Source organism: Pinus tabuliformis, chromosome 8 (assembly GCF_031772625.1).
Source record: "Pinus tabuliformis cultivar Carrire ecotype Pingquan chromosome 8, CPIR1, whole genome shotgun sequence".
Lineage (NCBI taxonomy): Eukaryota > Viridiplantae > Streptophyta > Pinopsida > Pinales > Pinaceae > Pinus > Pinus tabuliformis.
In genome coordinates this window covers 1,407,542,255-1,407,556,728 of record NC_142294.1, presented here as the reverse complement: position 1 = coordinate 1,407,556,728, position 14,474 = coordinate 1,407,542,255, and positions in this window count along the sequence as shown.

The window sequence follows — 14,474 nt, the reverse complement described above, 5'->3', positions numbered from 1 at the left end:
TTGCACCCATTCTTCATCAAACACTTCCAAGATTACCTCATCCGGCAGAGCTCCAGAAAGATCCATCTCCACACATATTCTTGCAAAGGATGTGTATTTTCCCCTTCTGGTGGCCTCAGAAGCTTTGACAAAACGCCCTAACTTATTTCCTATGGCAGATAAGGATTCCAATTGCCAATAATCCAAAGGTAGAGAGTAGAGTCTAACCCAAACTGGGACCGAGGTAAAAGTTTCACGTTCTGGGACAAAATTCATAACCCATGGTCGCATATACAGGCCTGCAGCTGCGTAAAAGTAGGGCCCTCCTTCAAACACTCTGTCCTTATCTTCAATATTTGCAAAGACTACAGTAAAGAATCCCTTTGACCCAAGATGTAGTTCTATGCTTCCTTTTGGTTTCCAGTGGTATTTAATCCATGTTTGTAAAGCTTTTTTAGTGGGCCATAAACCCATGAATTTACAAATGATTGCATATGTCTGCATGTGGTCCCTATGCGCCTGCAGAGCAGGATCATTCAAAACTACTCTAGGAGTGATTGTAGTTTTGGGCTTGCATGGTCCCTTTTGTGCTTTGTCTTTTGTTCCCTGTTCCTTGTCCTCTTCCTCGCTTTCTTTAGTGTTGTTATTCTCCCTAGATTTAGAGCCATCCTGCTCCTCTTCCCTGTTTCTTTGCCTTCCATCTGAAGGACCTCTATCATCTTCTATTGGTTTTTTACCTCTGTTGGCCACTGCCTACTTGTAGGAGGGAGTGGAGCTCCCTCCTTTATGTCCTTCCATGGAGAACAAACTCTGCAAGCCTGTAACCCTAGCTCAACAATCTTTGCTCCCCTTTTCAGACATAGTTCACGAACCCCTAGACTTATTTCTCCAATTCAATAGAAGTATTTTCACAGGTATATATATATATATATATATATATATATATATATATATATATATATATATATGGAGTATTTTTAATATTTCTTGAATACACATGCAATGTTAAAAGTTCATTGAGTGAAGATGACTTGTGTATTTTATGTTAATGTTGATATTACAAAGAGTTAAAATTCATAGACTTTAACATTTATTTTACTATTTAAATTACATTTATGGTAGTACCAAATCTCCTTAGCACAATTTCTATTTAGATTGTGTACTTGTACTCTAACACATTCATTGAGATTCCATTTTGGTAGATGTGCTAACCAAATGTCTAGTAACAACTAGTTGAAATAACCCTTGGACAATATATAATGCTAAAGTATGAACACATAATCTAGTGGGTTCAAACCAAACCAATTAAGCTAATTGTCTAGGATAATGCCCTATCTCTCTCTGGACATTATTTTCCAACAAAAACTTTGAAATTTTTTATGAAGAAATTTAAGGAAGGCTTTCTTACATTCATGGATGACATTCTTAATAATCCATAAATACAAAATATTCATATTATGTACCTTTTAATATCAAAATATCCAAATACCTAATAACATTAACAAGGATAAACTAAATTTGACTCTTAACTTCAATATATAGATATGTCTTATTGTTCTATTTATTATGGTAAATCCATCTTTAACTCTACATCTATTATGAGTGTAAATGAGTCAAATCTGTTTTAGGGAAATATATATTAAAAGTTAATATGGATCTATGTTTGTTATTTATAGATCATCCATGGGTATGGAAGGAATTATACATGCAACACATCATTGAAATGATAAAATCAGTAGAGATGCAAACTTCTACTCATTTTTTTATTCATGTCCATATATGATACATCTAAAGTTAAAATGCAGTTAAAATGTCATGTGTCAACTCGGAATGAAATTTCAAGTGCATACACATACATAAAAGAGAAAGTTTATAAGTTGTAAACTTCTACTCAATTTTTTATTCATGTCCATATATGATACATCTAAAGTTAAAATGCAGTTAAAATGTCATATGTCAACTCGGAATGAAATTTCTAAGTGCTTACACACAGAAAAGAGAAAGTTTATAAGTTGCGTTAAATTGTGATGGTGCCCAGCCCAAACGCCCTTATAACACTATGATATATGAAATGATTTGGTTTGTTTAACGAACGTGTGTGGAATGATTTATGCAATAGTTATGCGGTTGATTAAAACAAATAATAGAACGGACACATGTATGAAATGCACAGGATGTAACTTACGGTTGGTATGACATTTAATGAGTTCATTAAAACAGTCCTTGCCTGGGTAAGTGTGTTTCCTGCTCGAGCCTAGACTCTTCCCCCGGTTTGTCTGCTCGTTTGGTCATTTTCCATTGTTGGCTGTGGGTTTGCTACCGAGCTCTGCAAGTCGGAATGTTGTGGTTATGCGTTAAACTGTGGGCGTTTCTGCTTGTCTGTCTCTACATGCATGCGGGTGCTTGTTCCCCGGTCCGTGGCTTGTTCTGGTTCATCCAACGGTGGCTTGGTAAGTTCTCTGTCGAACTTCAGCTCCTCTCTGTCACAATGTCTTCAGGTTGTGCATGTAAACTTCGGCAGTGGCATTCTCATTTCAGTTGGCATTTCCAACGGTGGCTTGTTCTCAGGTTGGAATTATGGTTTCCTTCAGCTTCTGTGCAATCTTCAGGTAAATGTCTTGTCCCTGCTTCAATCATCAACGCTTCCTTCCTCAGTCGTTAATCTGGTTTGTTCCTTGTTCGCTACAGTCAATGGTTGTTGTTCTAGGAATGTTTCTCCATGATGTTACTGCGAGCTATCAAGTATGGTCACGGTCCCTTGCTCTTGCTCTATAATTTCCTTCCTTTTAAGTGATGTTTGGCTAACTCTAGCGAATGTTGGCTCTACAGGTATTGAGGGCTTCAGTAGGAGGGTTCAACCAAGGCTCTTCTCGGTCCTATCCGGTAGACTCTACCACTCTACTATTTTTCTGTTGGTTCCTTGTATGGCTCTATCAACTCAGGTTTTCATTCCTTAGTTTGTGTCTGTCATGCCTTCAAACCCTCACCTAGGGTTTCACCACTCTCGGTCGGTGCCTGCTCTGTTGTATTAGTTTATCCAAATCGAAACCCTCTTCCAGGGTTTGTAATTCAGGGTCTTGTATGTATGTAATCCTCGATATTTTATTCTTCTGTGACTCTTTTTGTGGCTCTGGAAATGAAAACGATATTGAAAGATGTAATGTTGCACATGTAAATTTACCTGTAATTTCTGTGGCTTGTATTCGTTGTCCCGTCGCTAGAAGTATTGTTGTATATCGTCGACTTATTAATTGAGTTGTTTGGAATGCTTTATTGAATGTTGTAGTCGTGCTGATAATGAAATCTTCACTCGGGCTTGTTTTCACGGCCAATAATAATTCTAGTTTGTGTCTGCGTTTACTATTACGATGTCTGTAAATTATTTGTGTTGTTCTGCTCCTTAGCACAGTTAACGAACTGACTATCCCTCTCGGGTAACATAACAGAAAAGGTTTATTTTATGGAACCTGGAACTTATAGCTATACATTTTCAAAGTATTCTCAGTCATATTTTTAACAAATAGAAATAAACATACATATGGACAACAGTCTGGATTTCTCTGTTGATATTATTTTTATTAGAGTGTGAGTGGTCTCCAACTGAACCCCTCTATAGTCTTGTTCTGTTACATTTATAGCTACTCAGTTCCAGTTAATGAAATTGTATGATTGTTCTTTCAGTTGGGTTTTTGCAGTTATTTGGTTATTAATCAGTTGTCCTATATTACGACAAGATTTTGTCTCCCAGTACATTTGTCTTTTCTTTTCCTTTTAAAAACAAAAGGATAATCCTGATTTGCTAACAACAGACAACACCAGATCCTAACTATGTAACGGTCTTTAACTAAATGAAAGTAAATAAAAGTAACAATCCTACCTAATTTCCTGTTGACCATCATAAAAAAAACTCATAAAAGTAAATTCACTGTTCTTTGACCTGGCTGAGACTTCACCCGGTCATGGTGAGCTAGATGCTCCTGCATCAGGCTCCCGAGGCAAAAAGAAATCATGGCTCCGGTCCATGAGCTTCTCGACAGAAGTACCTGTCTGTTCGATCTGCCTGGCATCAAGCCACGAACTGTCCTCAATTGGACGGTTCTTCCACTTGACCAGGTACTGTAAGTACTCCTTCCGCCGAGTTCGTTTCGCCACTTGAGTGTCGAGAATGCTCTCGATCTCGGGAGGTGGAACATAAGGCATCTGTCTCTTCCAAGCTTCTCCTTCGTCCTGAGTGTCTTGTGTGGGTCGCGTGGTTCCTTCGTCTTCCTTCTCCTCTGGGTCGGTCGTGTAGGGAAACAAGTCTGCTACATTAAAAATAGGCGAAATGCCTATTCCTGGTGGCAACTGGATCTCATAGGCATTTGCTGAAAACTTCCGAAGAATTTTGCAGGGTCCTATTTTCTTGTACTTCAACTTATTGTACGTACCTTTAGGAAAACGTTCCTTGCGCAAATGTGCGAGGACTTCATCTCCTACATTGTACTGTACCTCCCTTCTCTGCAAATCTGCTTGCTGTTTGTACTTTAAGCTGTTGTCCTGCAATTTAAGTTTCACTTGTTCATGCAAATCCCTCATCGCGTTAGCGAAATCTTCTCCGTCTGCGCTCCGCCTTTCTTGCAGTCCAAGATCCCGCAGTTCATGCACTCCGCGAGGATGCATGCCGTACAGGATTTGGAAAGGGCTCAAGCCTGTGCTGCGGTTAGGTGAATCATTGTAAGCGAATTCTGCCTGCGCCAGCACTCGATCCCACATCCGCGAGTTCTCTCCCACTAGACTTCGTAGCAGATTCCCTAAGCTCCTGTTTACAACTTCTGTCTGTCCATCCATCTGCGGATGGTAAGCAGAACTGTAACTCAGCTGAGCATTCATCTTTTTCCACAGGGTACGCCAAAAATGTCTTGTGAATTTCACGTCCCTGTCTACCAAGATGGATTTGGGTAATCCATGTAACCTGACAATCTCGTTAAAAAACAAGTGGGCCACGTGAGTGGCATCACTAGTTTTCCTGCAAGGAATAAAATGTGCCATTTTCGAAAATCTATCCACCACTACCATTACCGAATCGTATCCTCGCTATGTCTTAGGTAGGCCTAAGACGAAGTCCAAGCTGACTGAGTCCCATGGTCTACCTGGAACAGGTAACAGTGTATACAGTTCTGCATTCTGACTGTGACCCTTTGCTAATTGGCACACTTTGCATCTGGCTACGAATCGCCACACATCCCTCTGCTCGAGTGTTTTATCCATGCCGAAATGTCTGGCCAAGCCTCCGCTATGCTTTTCTCGAATAATGTTCTCCCTCATCGAGCAGTCTGGTATGCACAGTTGTCCGCCCTTGAACAGCAACTTCTCCTGCAAATTGTAGTCTAACCAAGGGTTGTTATTCCTCACCAAGGGGTTCTGGCATGCCTCATAGGCCTCCTTAAAGTCTGCATCTGCCTGGTACAAATCTCGTAAGTGTTCAAACCCCAGCACTTGCACAGTGCTTTCCTGCAAAAGTAAAGCTTTTCTACTCAGCGCATCTGCTACTTTATTAGCTTGCCCACTAATATGTTTCAATACAAAATTAAAGCTCTATAAATACTCCACCCATTTGGCATGTTTGTGGTTCAGTTTGTGCTGCTGCATTATGTACTGTAATGCAGAGTTATCTGAAAACAGCATGAACTCATTTCCTAACAGATAATGCCTCCAGTGTTTTAATGCCTATATAACCGCATAAAACTCTTTATCATACGATGAGTATTTTTGTCTACTCTCATTCACCTTCTCGCTGAAAAATCCTACACGCTTATCCTCTTCACTGAGAACAGCTCCAATTGCTGTCCCGCTAGCATCACAGCGAACTTGAAATAACTTCTTGAAATCTGGTAATCTCAGGATCGACCTCTCAGTAATTTTCTTCTTTAACAACTGGAAACTTCTCTCCGCTGCTTCTGTCCACCGAAAAGGTTGGCTGGCCTTCTTAATAGTATCCAGCATTGGCGCACAAATCTCGCTGAAATTCCTTATGAACTTCCTATAAAATCTTGCTAATCCATGGAAGCTACGTACCTCAAACAAGTTTTTCGGAGATGGCCAATTCACTATCGCTACCACTTTCTCCGGATCCATCTTCAATTCATTCTCTTCTATTACAAACCCCAAATAAATCAATTCCTTCTACAGAAAAGTACATTTCTTCAAGTTTATTAGTAGTTTGTTCTGCTGTAATTTCTCCAGCACCTTATGCACATGTTGAAGGTGTTCTTCTCTCATCCTACTGAAGATAAGTATGTCATCCAAATAAACTATCACAAACTTCCCAATATACTCCTTCAGCATCTCATTCATTAGTCTCATGAATGTGCTGGGCGCATTGCTCAGCCCAAATGGCATGACCAGCCATTCGTACAGCCCCTCATTCATCTTAAAGGTTGTCTTCCATTCGTCCCCCTCACGTATTCGTATCTGATGGTACCCACTCTTCAAATCTATCTTGGAGAAATACGTTTCCCCGCTTAAACAATCCATCATATCATCCATTCGTGGTAACGAAAACCTGTACCGAATGGTGATCTTGTTGATGGCCCTTGAGTCGGTGCACATCTGCCACTCCCCTCCCTTCTTGGGGGTGAGGACTGTTAGAACAGCGCAAGGGCTTAAGCTCTCTCTTATCAATCCCTTGTCCAACAGTTCTTGCACCTGCTTCCTGATTTCTTCATTGTCCTTGGGGCTCATTCGGTATGCCGCTTTGTTCGGCAAACTGGCTCCGGGTATGAAGTCAATGTGATGACTTATGCTCCTTTTGGGGGGTAACTTGTCTGGCAAGTCATTTACAACTATGTCCGTAAACTCCTCCAACATTTGCTGGATCTCCATAGGTAAATCTGTTATCTTTGTATGCAATAACACTGTCCTGGCCTTCTCCACCACTGCGTAACCTATCGCACTATCCTCAACCTGTCTTAAAAATTGTTTTCCACTCACCAGCAATGCTTTGGTTTCACTTGTCTCAGCTGCCCCTTCTTCTTTTTTAATGGGCACAAGCGTATGCTTGATTCCATCCTTCACGAATTTATAACAATTCGTCATTCCATCATGTGTCACTTTCCTATCGTATTGCCAAGGTCTGCCCAGCAGTATGTGACAAACATCCATTGGCATGATGTCTCAGACAACTTTGTCCTTGTATCTACCTATTTGAAATTCCACCTCGCTCTGTTCATCCACCAATAACTGATGGCCTTTTTGCAGCCACGAAACCCTGTAGGATTGGGATGCTTCAAACGTTTCAATTCCAGCTTTTCTACCATCTCTGTAGACACTAAATTGTCAGTACTACCGTTGTCTATAATTAATTTACAGCACTTACCTCGCAATTTACAAACTGTTCTAAATAAAGCTTCCCACTATGTCTGGTCGGTGACCTCTTTAACTGGTTTTAACAACACTTTATGCAGCACTAAAGCTTCCCCTATCTTTGGAACATTCTCCGCTTCTTCCCAGGGGAACAAGCACCCGCATAAAGTGACCAAACGATCCCAGTTGGTTGTGGGCAAGCAATAGATCCCATGCTATTGGGCCATTAATGCCGCCTCTTAGCATGGGATCCATGTCGCCTCTTAGCATGGGATCCATGTCATACCCATCCCCCCATGGCGTAAATGCAATGCCCGCCCGAGATTTCTGGCTTTCCGAGATTTTCGGCTTTTGAATACGATTGAGATCGCCTGAGATTTCCGGCGCCGCAAATCTACCACGCTATAAATTTCCCGCCGTTTGATAGCTGAATTCGGGGCCTTTTAAATAACAGCGAAAGGGCGACCATTTCGGCATCCATTTCTGCGTCGGCGTTTTGAAACCAGGGTCCATTTCTGCGTCTGCGTCTGCGTTTCGAAACAGGTAAGTTTATTCCATGATGAATCTACGATGCACGATTTAAATTTCAGGGTTTATACATCCATCTTAAAGAACGGGTCAACATTCGGAAAGGGACTGCGTGCCAGGTTTATAAGAGCCTCGGAGGCTCTTAAGTTGCCCAAGTTGCCCAAACCTATCATGTTTGGATCAAAGCAAAATGGAGTCTGTTGACAATTCTAGAGTGGCTGAGAAGCAAGGAATGGAAGAAATATTCCATAACGCAGAACGCCTAGATTGGATTCATGAAATCGTTTATTTACAGAAGTCAAGCTCACAGCATCTGAGCTTTCTGCTGCTGGAAGCCGAAGATGAATGGGAGGAAAGGGCTACAGGCAAAGCTGTGGCGGAAAACAGTGAACAGATACCGTAAGAAGCAAAAGTCAATGGATAATTTTCCAGGTGTTATGTAATCAATAAAATTTCAGCAGTGTTGTTTAATTTGCAGACTTTGTAGATATGAAGTAGGAGATTTCAATTGTTAACTTTCACCAGACTGGAAATTCAGATGAATGTAACGAATTTTTAGCTCTGTTTTATCACTTATGTTTTAAGCATGGCGTGGGCTAAAACGCCCACTTTGATGGTGTATTTACGTTTCTTCCTGTGTTTGCTGGGCATGTTTTCTGCGTTGTCTAACCGAAACGGATGAAACAATTTTTGGTCTGGTCTTTTTCTAATTTAAATTTATAATTTTTTTATTTAAAAATAATTTTTAAATACATAAATAGATTTATCCTTCCAAGAATTTTGAAACATTCAGTTTAATTAAACTTGTAACTTCAAGGAAAAACTGCTACCAAATTTCATTAAAAACAATACCTGACTATACTAAAAAGATATACCGCTTAGAATATGCCATCTTTTCTGCCCATTAAAGGATGTCAATTTTAAACCATAAAAACTTGAGAGCCTATCCTCCTCCCTCACACTCATAAGTCCGTCGATGAAGCAATCAAGTATGGTTTTCCTAAATCATGGAATCAAAGCCTTGATATTCTTATTTTTAACATTAGTGATGAGAAGAACCCCACTATTTATACTACCATTATGATTAGACCTATTTTAGCTAGGCCATATGGAATTACTATGGAGAAGAAGATGAACGTATTGATAGAAATCCAATGTAAATGGATTAAATGTCAAGCCAAATGTAGGAGTCATCATTCTTGGACCACCTTTTCATAGCTAGGATCATTATCAAGGTTGCATAACACTAACAAAATCAATTCAATGTATTTTTCACTGAATTTAGGAAGTCATTCGAGAGAGTTCTTAGAAGTAACCACTAGATTATGTTAGAAGACATAAAATTTTCTTTCGAGCCAAGAGAAATGGTGGTACAAGAATTTTATTGACGTATTTAAGTACACTAAGGGTTGGTGAAAAGATATTAACTATAATATTGGAGTTAAGCAATATATTTTATTGTCATCTACCCATTTTTGCATAGACATCGACGAGTTAGTTAAGTGTCTGGAAGAAGTGTGTGCCAATATAATTTTGGATCGAATTTTTATCAACATTCTTCATTTTTTTCATAAAATTTCACTTATGTTAAGGTTTCCCTATGGTCTCAATGAAAATCTATAAATTTTCAAGGATTTATTTTCTAGTGTGGGTATTACTATTAAGAATAATAAGATGAAGCTTATGATAATTGAAATGAAAAAGATAATTTATGATATTTTTTGTAAGAGTAGGATAACTTGGAGGAAGCCATTTCATACAAATATCACAAAATCAATCTACATCACAAGCTTAATTGAAAAAATATTAGTTAAAAAATGAGAAATTGAGGGAAGAAACAAATTGGTTTGGTCCCAAAAACAATTGTAAATTTATTGGAATTTTGATTATATGATAAAAATAAAGTCCTCTTTGAGACTATTATGAGTCACATTATCTTATATAGTTGTCAATTTAGGGTTACATCATCTCCAAATAATTGTAGGAAAAGATAGAGCAGATCCATAAGTGTTTTATAACTTATAAAAATTAAGGAAATGCACCCTATATTGTCATCATCATCGAAGAAAGTATCTCCCCATTAGGAGCACATATATGAGTACAAAACTGATGTCTAAGAACAAGATGAACAACATGGAAGTCAAGATGCTTTGTAAGATTGTCTCCAACTTTGGTCAAAACAACCTACAAGTCAAGCAAGGCTAGCATAAAGATGCATTGTCTTCGTTAAATTATTAAATAACTAAGGAATATATTACTCTATAGAAATTCAATAATATAAAAAATATATTACACCTAAATTTAAGGAGAGAATGTGCTCTGATAATGAATTAGATGATAATAAAAAAATTAGGATTCCAACAAATTAGGATATTATGATGATCTGATTAACCTTAATCCATAAGATTAAATATATGTATTTTAACACACATAAAGAAGAAATCAACATTCCTAAAATGAATATTGAATCTCATGAGCTACATATTCAACCAAACATTGGGAAATTCCCAGAATGACAAGGTTCAAAATAATTCTCCATCTTTGTGACACTATAAAGTTGACTATGAAAAGAACTTTCTCTTAGAATGTTATATGTACACCCACATTAAACATCAAGTCTCAAATCTTTATAGTGATATATTCCTTCCTAACCTCTTAACTCATCAAAATCATGGTCCTTTAGGAATGCTTCTCTCCTAAATCATACCCAAGAGCTATTCACCTCCCATCAATAACACCTTCATCATATTTTCCTTCACAATCGAATACATTTACTATGAAATACAAACAAATACTATCTCACCATGCAAAATCACATATCTCAGATAACATAATAAACAATTTTAGTACTAGATCAACCGAATACAATAAAAGGATTCTAGGCAAGCATAGCATGAAAAGTACATTAGTTATGGTACAATGTAGTTGAAATGTATATCAATTTTATTTTTTTGTAGTTTATAATAGGTATCAAGTAAAGAATCATCATATAGAAAAAACTATGTTTTATAAGTTAGAATTCCATATTTTTATAATAGGTAGCAAGTAAAGAATCATCATATAGAAAAAACCTGGTTGCCAATGTCACTTCATTGTGCGGCGACTTCAACTTAGACCAGATGATGCTGTAATAATATATACTGCATGTAGGCATATTGATAAATCCAATGTTGTTTGTCATGGAAAAGATGCAATCGGTAGGCCTATGAGATTCAGTTATGCACCACATTTAACAAGGGATATGCGATCTATTGTCCAACATTTAATCCAAAGAGGTTTTAATGTTACAATGATATGGGATAAGTTCATCTCTGATGTGAAGGATGGATTCGGTGAGTTATACACAGGGACATCTCGAGATACATACATGACAAGACAAGATATATTAAACATTTACAATGATACCATAAGGCTAGAGTATGTTAAAGATCAAAGTGATCCAATCAGTGTAGAATGTTGGTATAAGGAACACACTGAGAGCTTTTTCTTCTACCAGAAACAAGATCTTGCTGAAAACATCCCTTTTATCATAGGCATACAGACAAAGTGGATGCGTTCAATGATGCTAAAATATTCTCACAACAATATAATCTCAATGGATTCAACATTTGGTACAAATAAGTACGGGGTGAGTACAAAATTACCCTAAATCTAATTCATTTATTCAACACCATTTTAATGCTTGTATCTTATATAAATATAATTATGTACTTTGTTTGTAATGTAGTATCAACTTTACACTTTAATGGTCTTCGACAAACATCACAATGGGGTTCCAGTAGCTTGGGTGATATCATCACGCAATACTATAGTTGATATTTGTAAATGGATGTCAACTCTCTTTGCCATTGGGAAGAAAGAGCAACCAGATTGGCATGTTAAAGCCTTCATTACAGATGATGCTACTGCTGAAATTGAAGCATTAAGGTGATGTGTTTATTCTTTTTATAAGAGACATAAAAATATTCTTAATGTATATTCTCTCTAAAAATTATGTTATTCCAGGTCTTCAATCAACTGTACAATATTATTGTGTGTGTGGCATGTTCGTCGTGCATGGTTGAAGAATGTTGGAAACAAAGTCCAAGGAAGGGAAAACCAAATTCGAATTTTCCGTGCTTTAGGAGAAATCATGCACACATGTGCAGATGATGAATCTGTAAAAAAGGCAGTTGAAAATTTATTTGAAGGATTCAGTGACCATACAAAGTTTTTGGAATATTTTAAAGCAACTTGGTTAGCCAACAACAAAATATGTAAGTTTCTTATAAGTGGCTTTAATGACTCTTTTTTGCATGTCATATGTATAGTTATTAATTCATAACCAATAAATTTCTTTCTACAGATATGTGGGCAAAAGCGTACAGAAATTTTCCACATTCCAATCAAAATACAAATAATGCAATTGAGTCTTACCATCGGTATATCAAGCAGAGGTACCTAAGTGAGAAAAACAATGCATGCCATAGGCGGGTTGATTGGTTGATTTATGTGTTGTTGACAAAGGTTGTATTATATTACAATCATATGCAACGTTTAAAAGAAGCTGGTTTTGTACGACCCAGAAAAATTGAGGAACAGTTGAATTCATCCAGGTGTAGAGCTAACCAAATCCCAAATGAAGATTGTGTGCCTGATGAAAAGAGTAGCAACGATTATTGGGTTCGTAGCCAAAATAACAATACTCGTGATATTTGGTACAATGTCATATATAAAGATTCCACTCTACACTTTTGTAATTGCAAGTGGGCCTTAAATGGAAACATCTGTAAACATGTATTGAAAGTTGAGATGTTGGCAAGTAACATTAGCTTGGGTGAAAATGTATTCCCTAATGTCACTAATCCTACTACAGAAATTCCTAGAATTTTATTTGATTTGAATGAGTCACCTATATTGGGCCCAGAAATCCAAACAGAGCTTCTACCATGCTTTGATTCTCCTCCCATTCTAAATTATCATAATGAAACAAGCAATGATAATTTAGATAATTTCTCATATAATGTTGAAACGACCAATGTACGACCAGATAGTGCATTATTTGAAGATGATGAGATGAAACGTGTTAACTCATCAACTCATGAGAAATTGAGATCCATAATACCTACAAATTTGGAACAGGCATATGCATTAAACAACTTGGTAGACAAAGTATGTCAAGAATACAACAAAATGTTTTTCAATACTATAACTCCATCCAAGATCACTACCAAGAGAAAACATAGTTTCTTGAGCCCAGTCAATAAGAAAAGGTGTTTTGGTCACAAGTCAAATGCAGGGAAAGATAAACTACAATTTGAAAGGGTTGGACGAGTTCGTGCAAAAAAAAAGAGCATGAATGAACAGCTGGAGTTGTCTTCTCAACGACAAAGAACTGTGGACCACATGCCTGAGTTAGTGCAACATTCTATTATACACAAAAATGGTAAATCTGATGTTATGCATTTTTTCATGTGAAATATGATATACTATCATTTGCAATGCATAGGCATAACTATATGAACTTTTTTTGTTGTTACAGTTGACAGGCCAACTTGTCGACTCCAATTATTTGATGAGCATGTCGATGAAAGAAACTATAGCATTGGGAGCACTTCTCCAATTAGTACTTCTCCCATGCCTATAACCGACTCCCCAAACCTTTCCCAATTCCCACCCCTCCCCTTTAACCATCCGCCCTTCTCATTGTTCCAATCATCCACCCTCAACATTCCAATTTCCCCCCCTAGGGTGATCGCTCGCCCTAGGGTTATTCCCACTATCGTACAACCAATAGGGATGTATCATCGCCCCAACCCACTACATTTTTCCAATTTTTCTCCCACCATGCCTTTATCCATCATCCCTGAACCATGCCTATATCCATCACCAAGTGCTCCACCATCTACCCAGGAAGGGTAGTCTTCTCCATTTCCTTAGATCTTCATGGTGAGAATGAGTAGTTGACCAAAAACTTATCATTAATTAATGAAATTGATTATATGCATTTTGGATTTTGCAACTAATTGGTTATTGAATTTTTGCAGCAATATCACTTTGGAAATGCACTTGGGAGTGCCAAGAGTGGCGATGGTGACTTATACACCCAATTTCTAGATCAGTCATGAGGCGGCATTTCCATAATGTCATTCATGGGCATGAACTTCCATTATCTATGTTGGGAATGAAGTTCCATTTTGTAGAAAAGAAAAATGTATAACTAGACAAATTTGGAATACAAATACATGAATTTGAACTTGTGTATATGACAATGTCTTCATTGACTTTTAAATTCATGATGTGGATTTGATGTTATATTCTATCAATGTTACATCAGGTTTGAGGAATGTAGTTAGAATGGATTTATTTGTTTCATGTACAAGTTATCAAGTTTGCAAGTTAAGTTATTTTTATATTTATATCTTACTCAATGTTGCACGCATGAAAAAACATATCATTACCAAGGAACTTTGCTTAGTTATAATAATAGATGTATCATGTACATGAAGAGAGCATATATATGGATTTAGATTTATTTTAATTTTTTATTTATGAAAAAGAAAACTAAAGTTGAATTTATGAAAAAGAAAAGTACACTATACATGCCATATAAGAAAATCTTCAAAAATAGATAATGATTTGAGCCT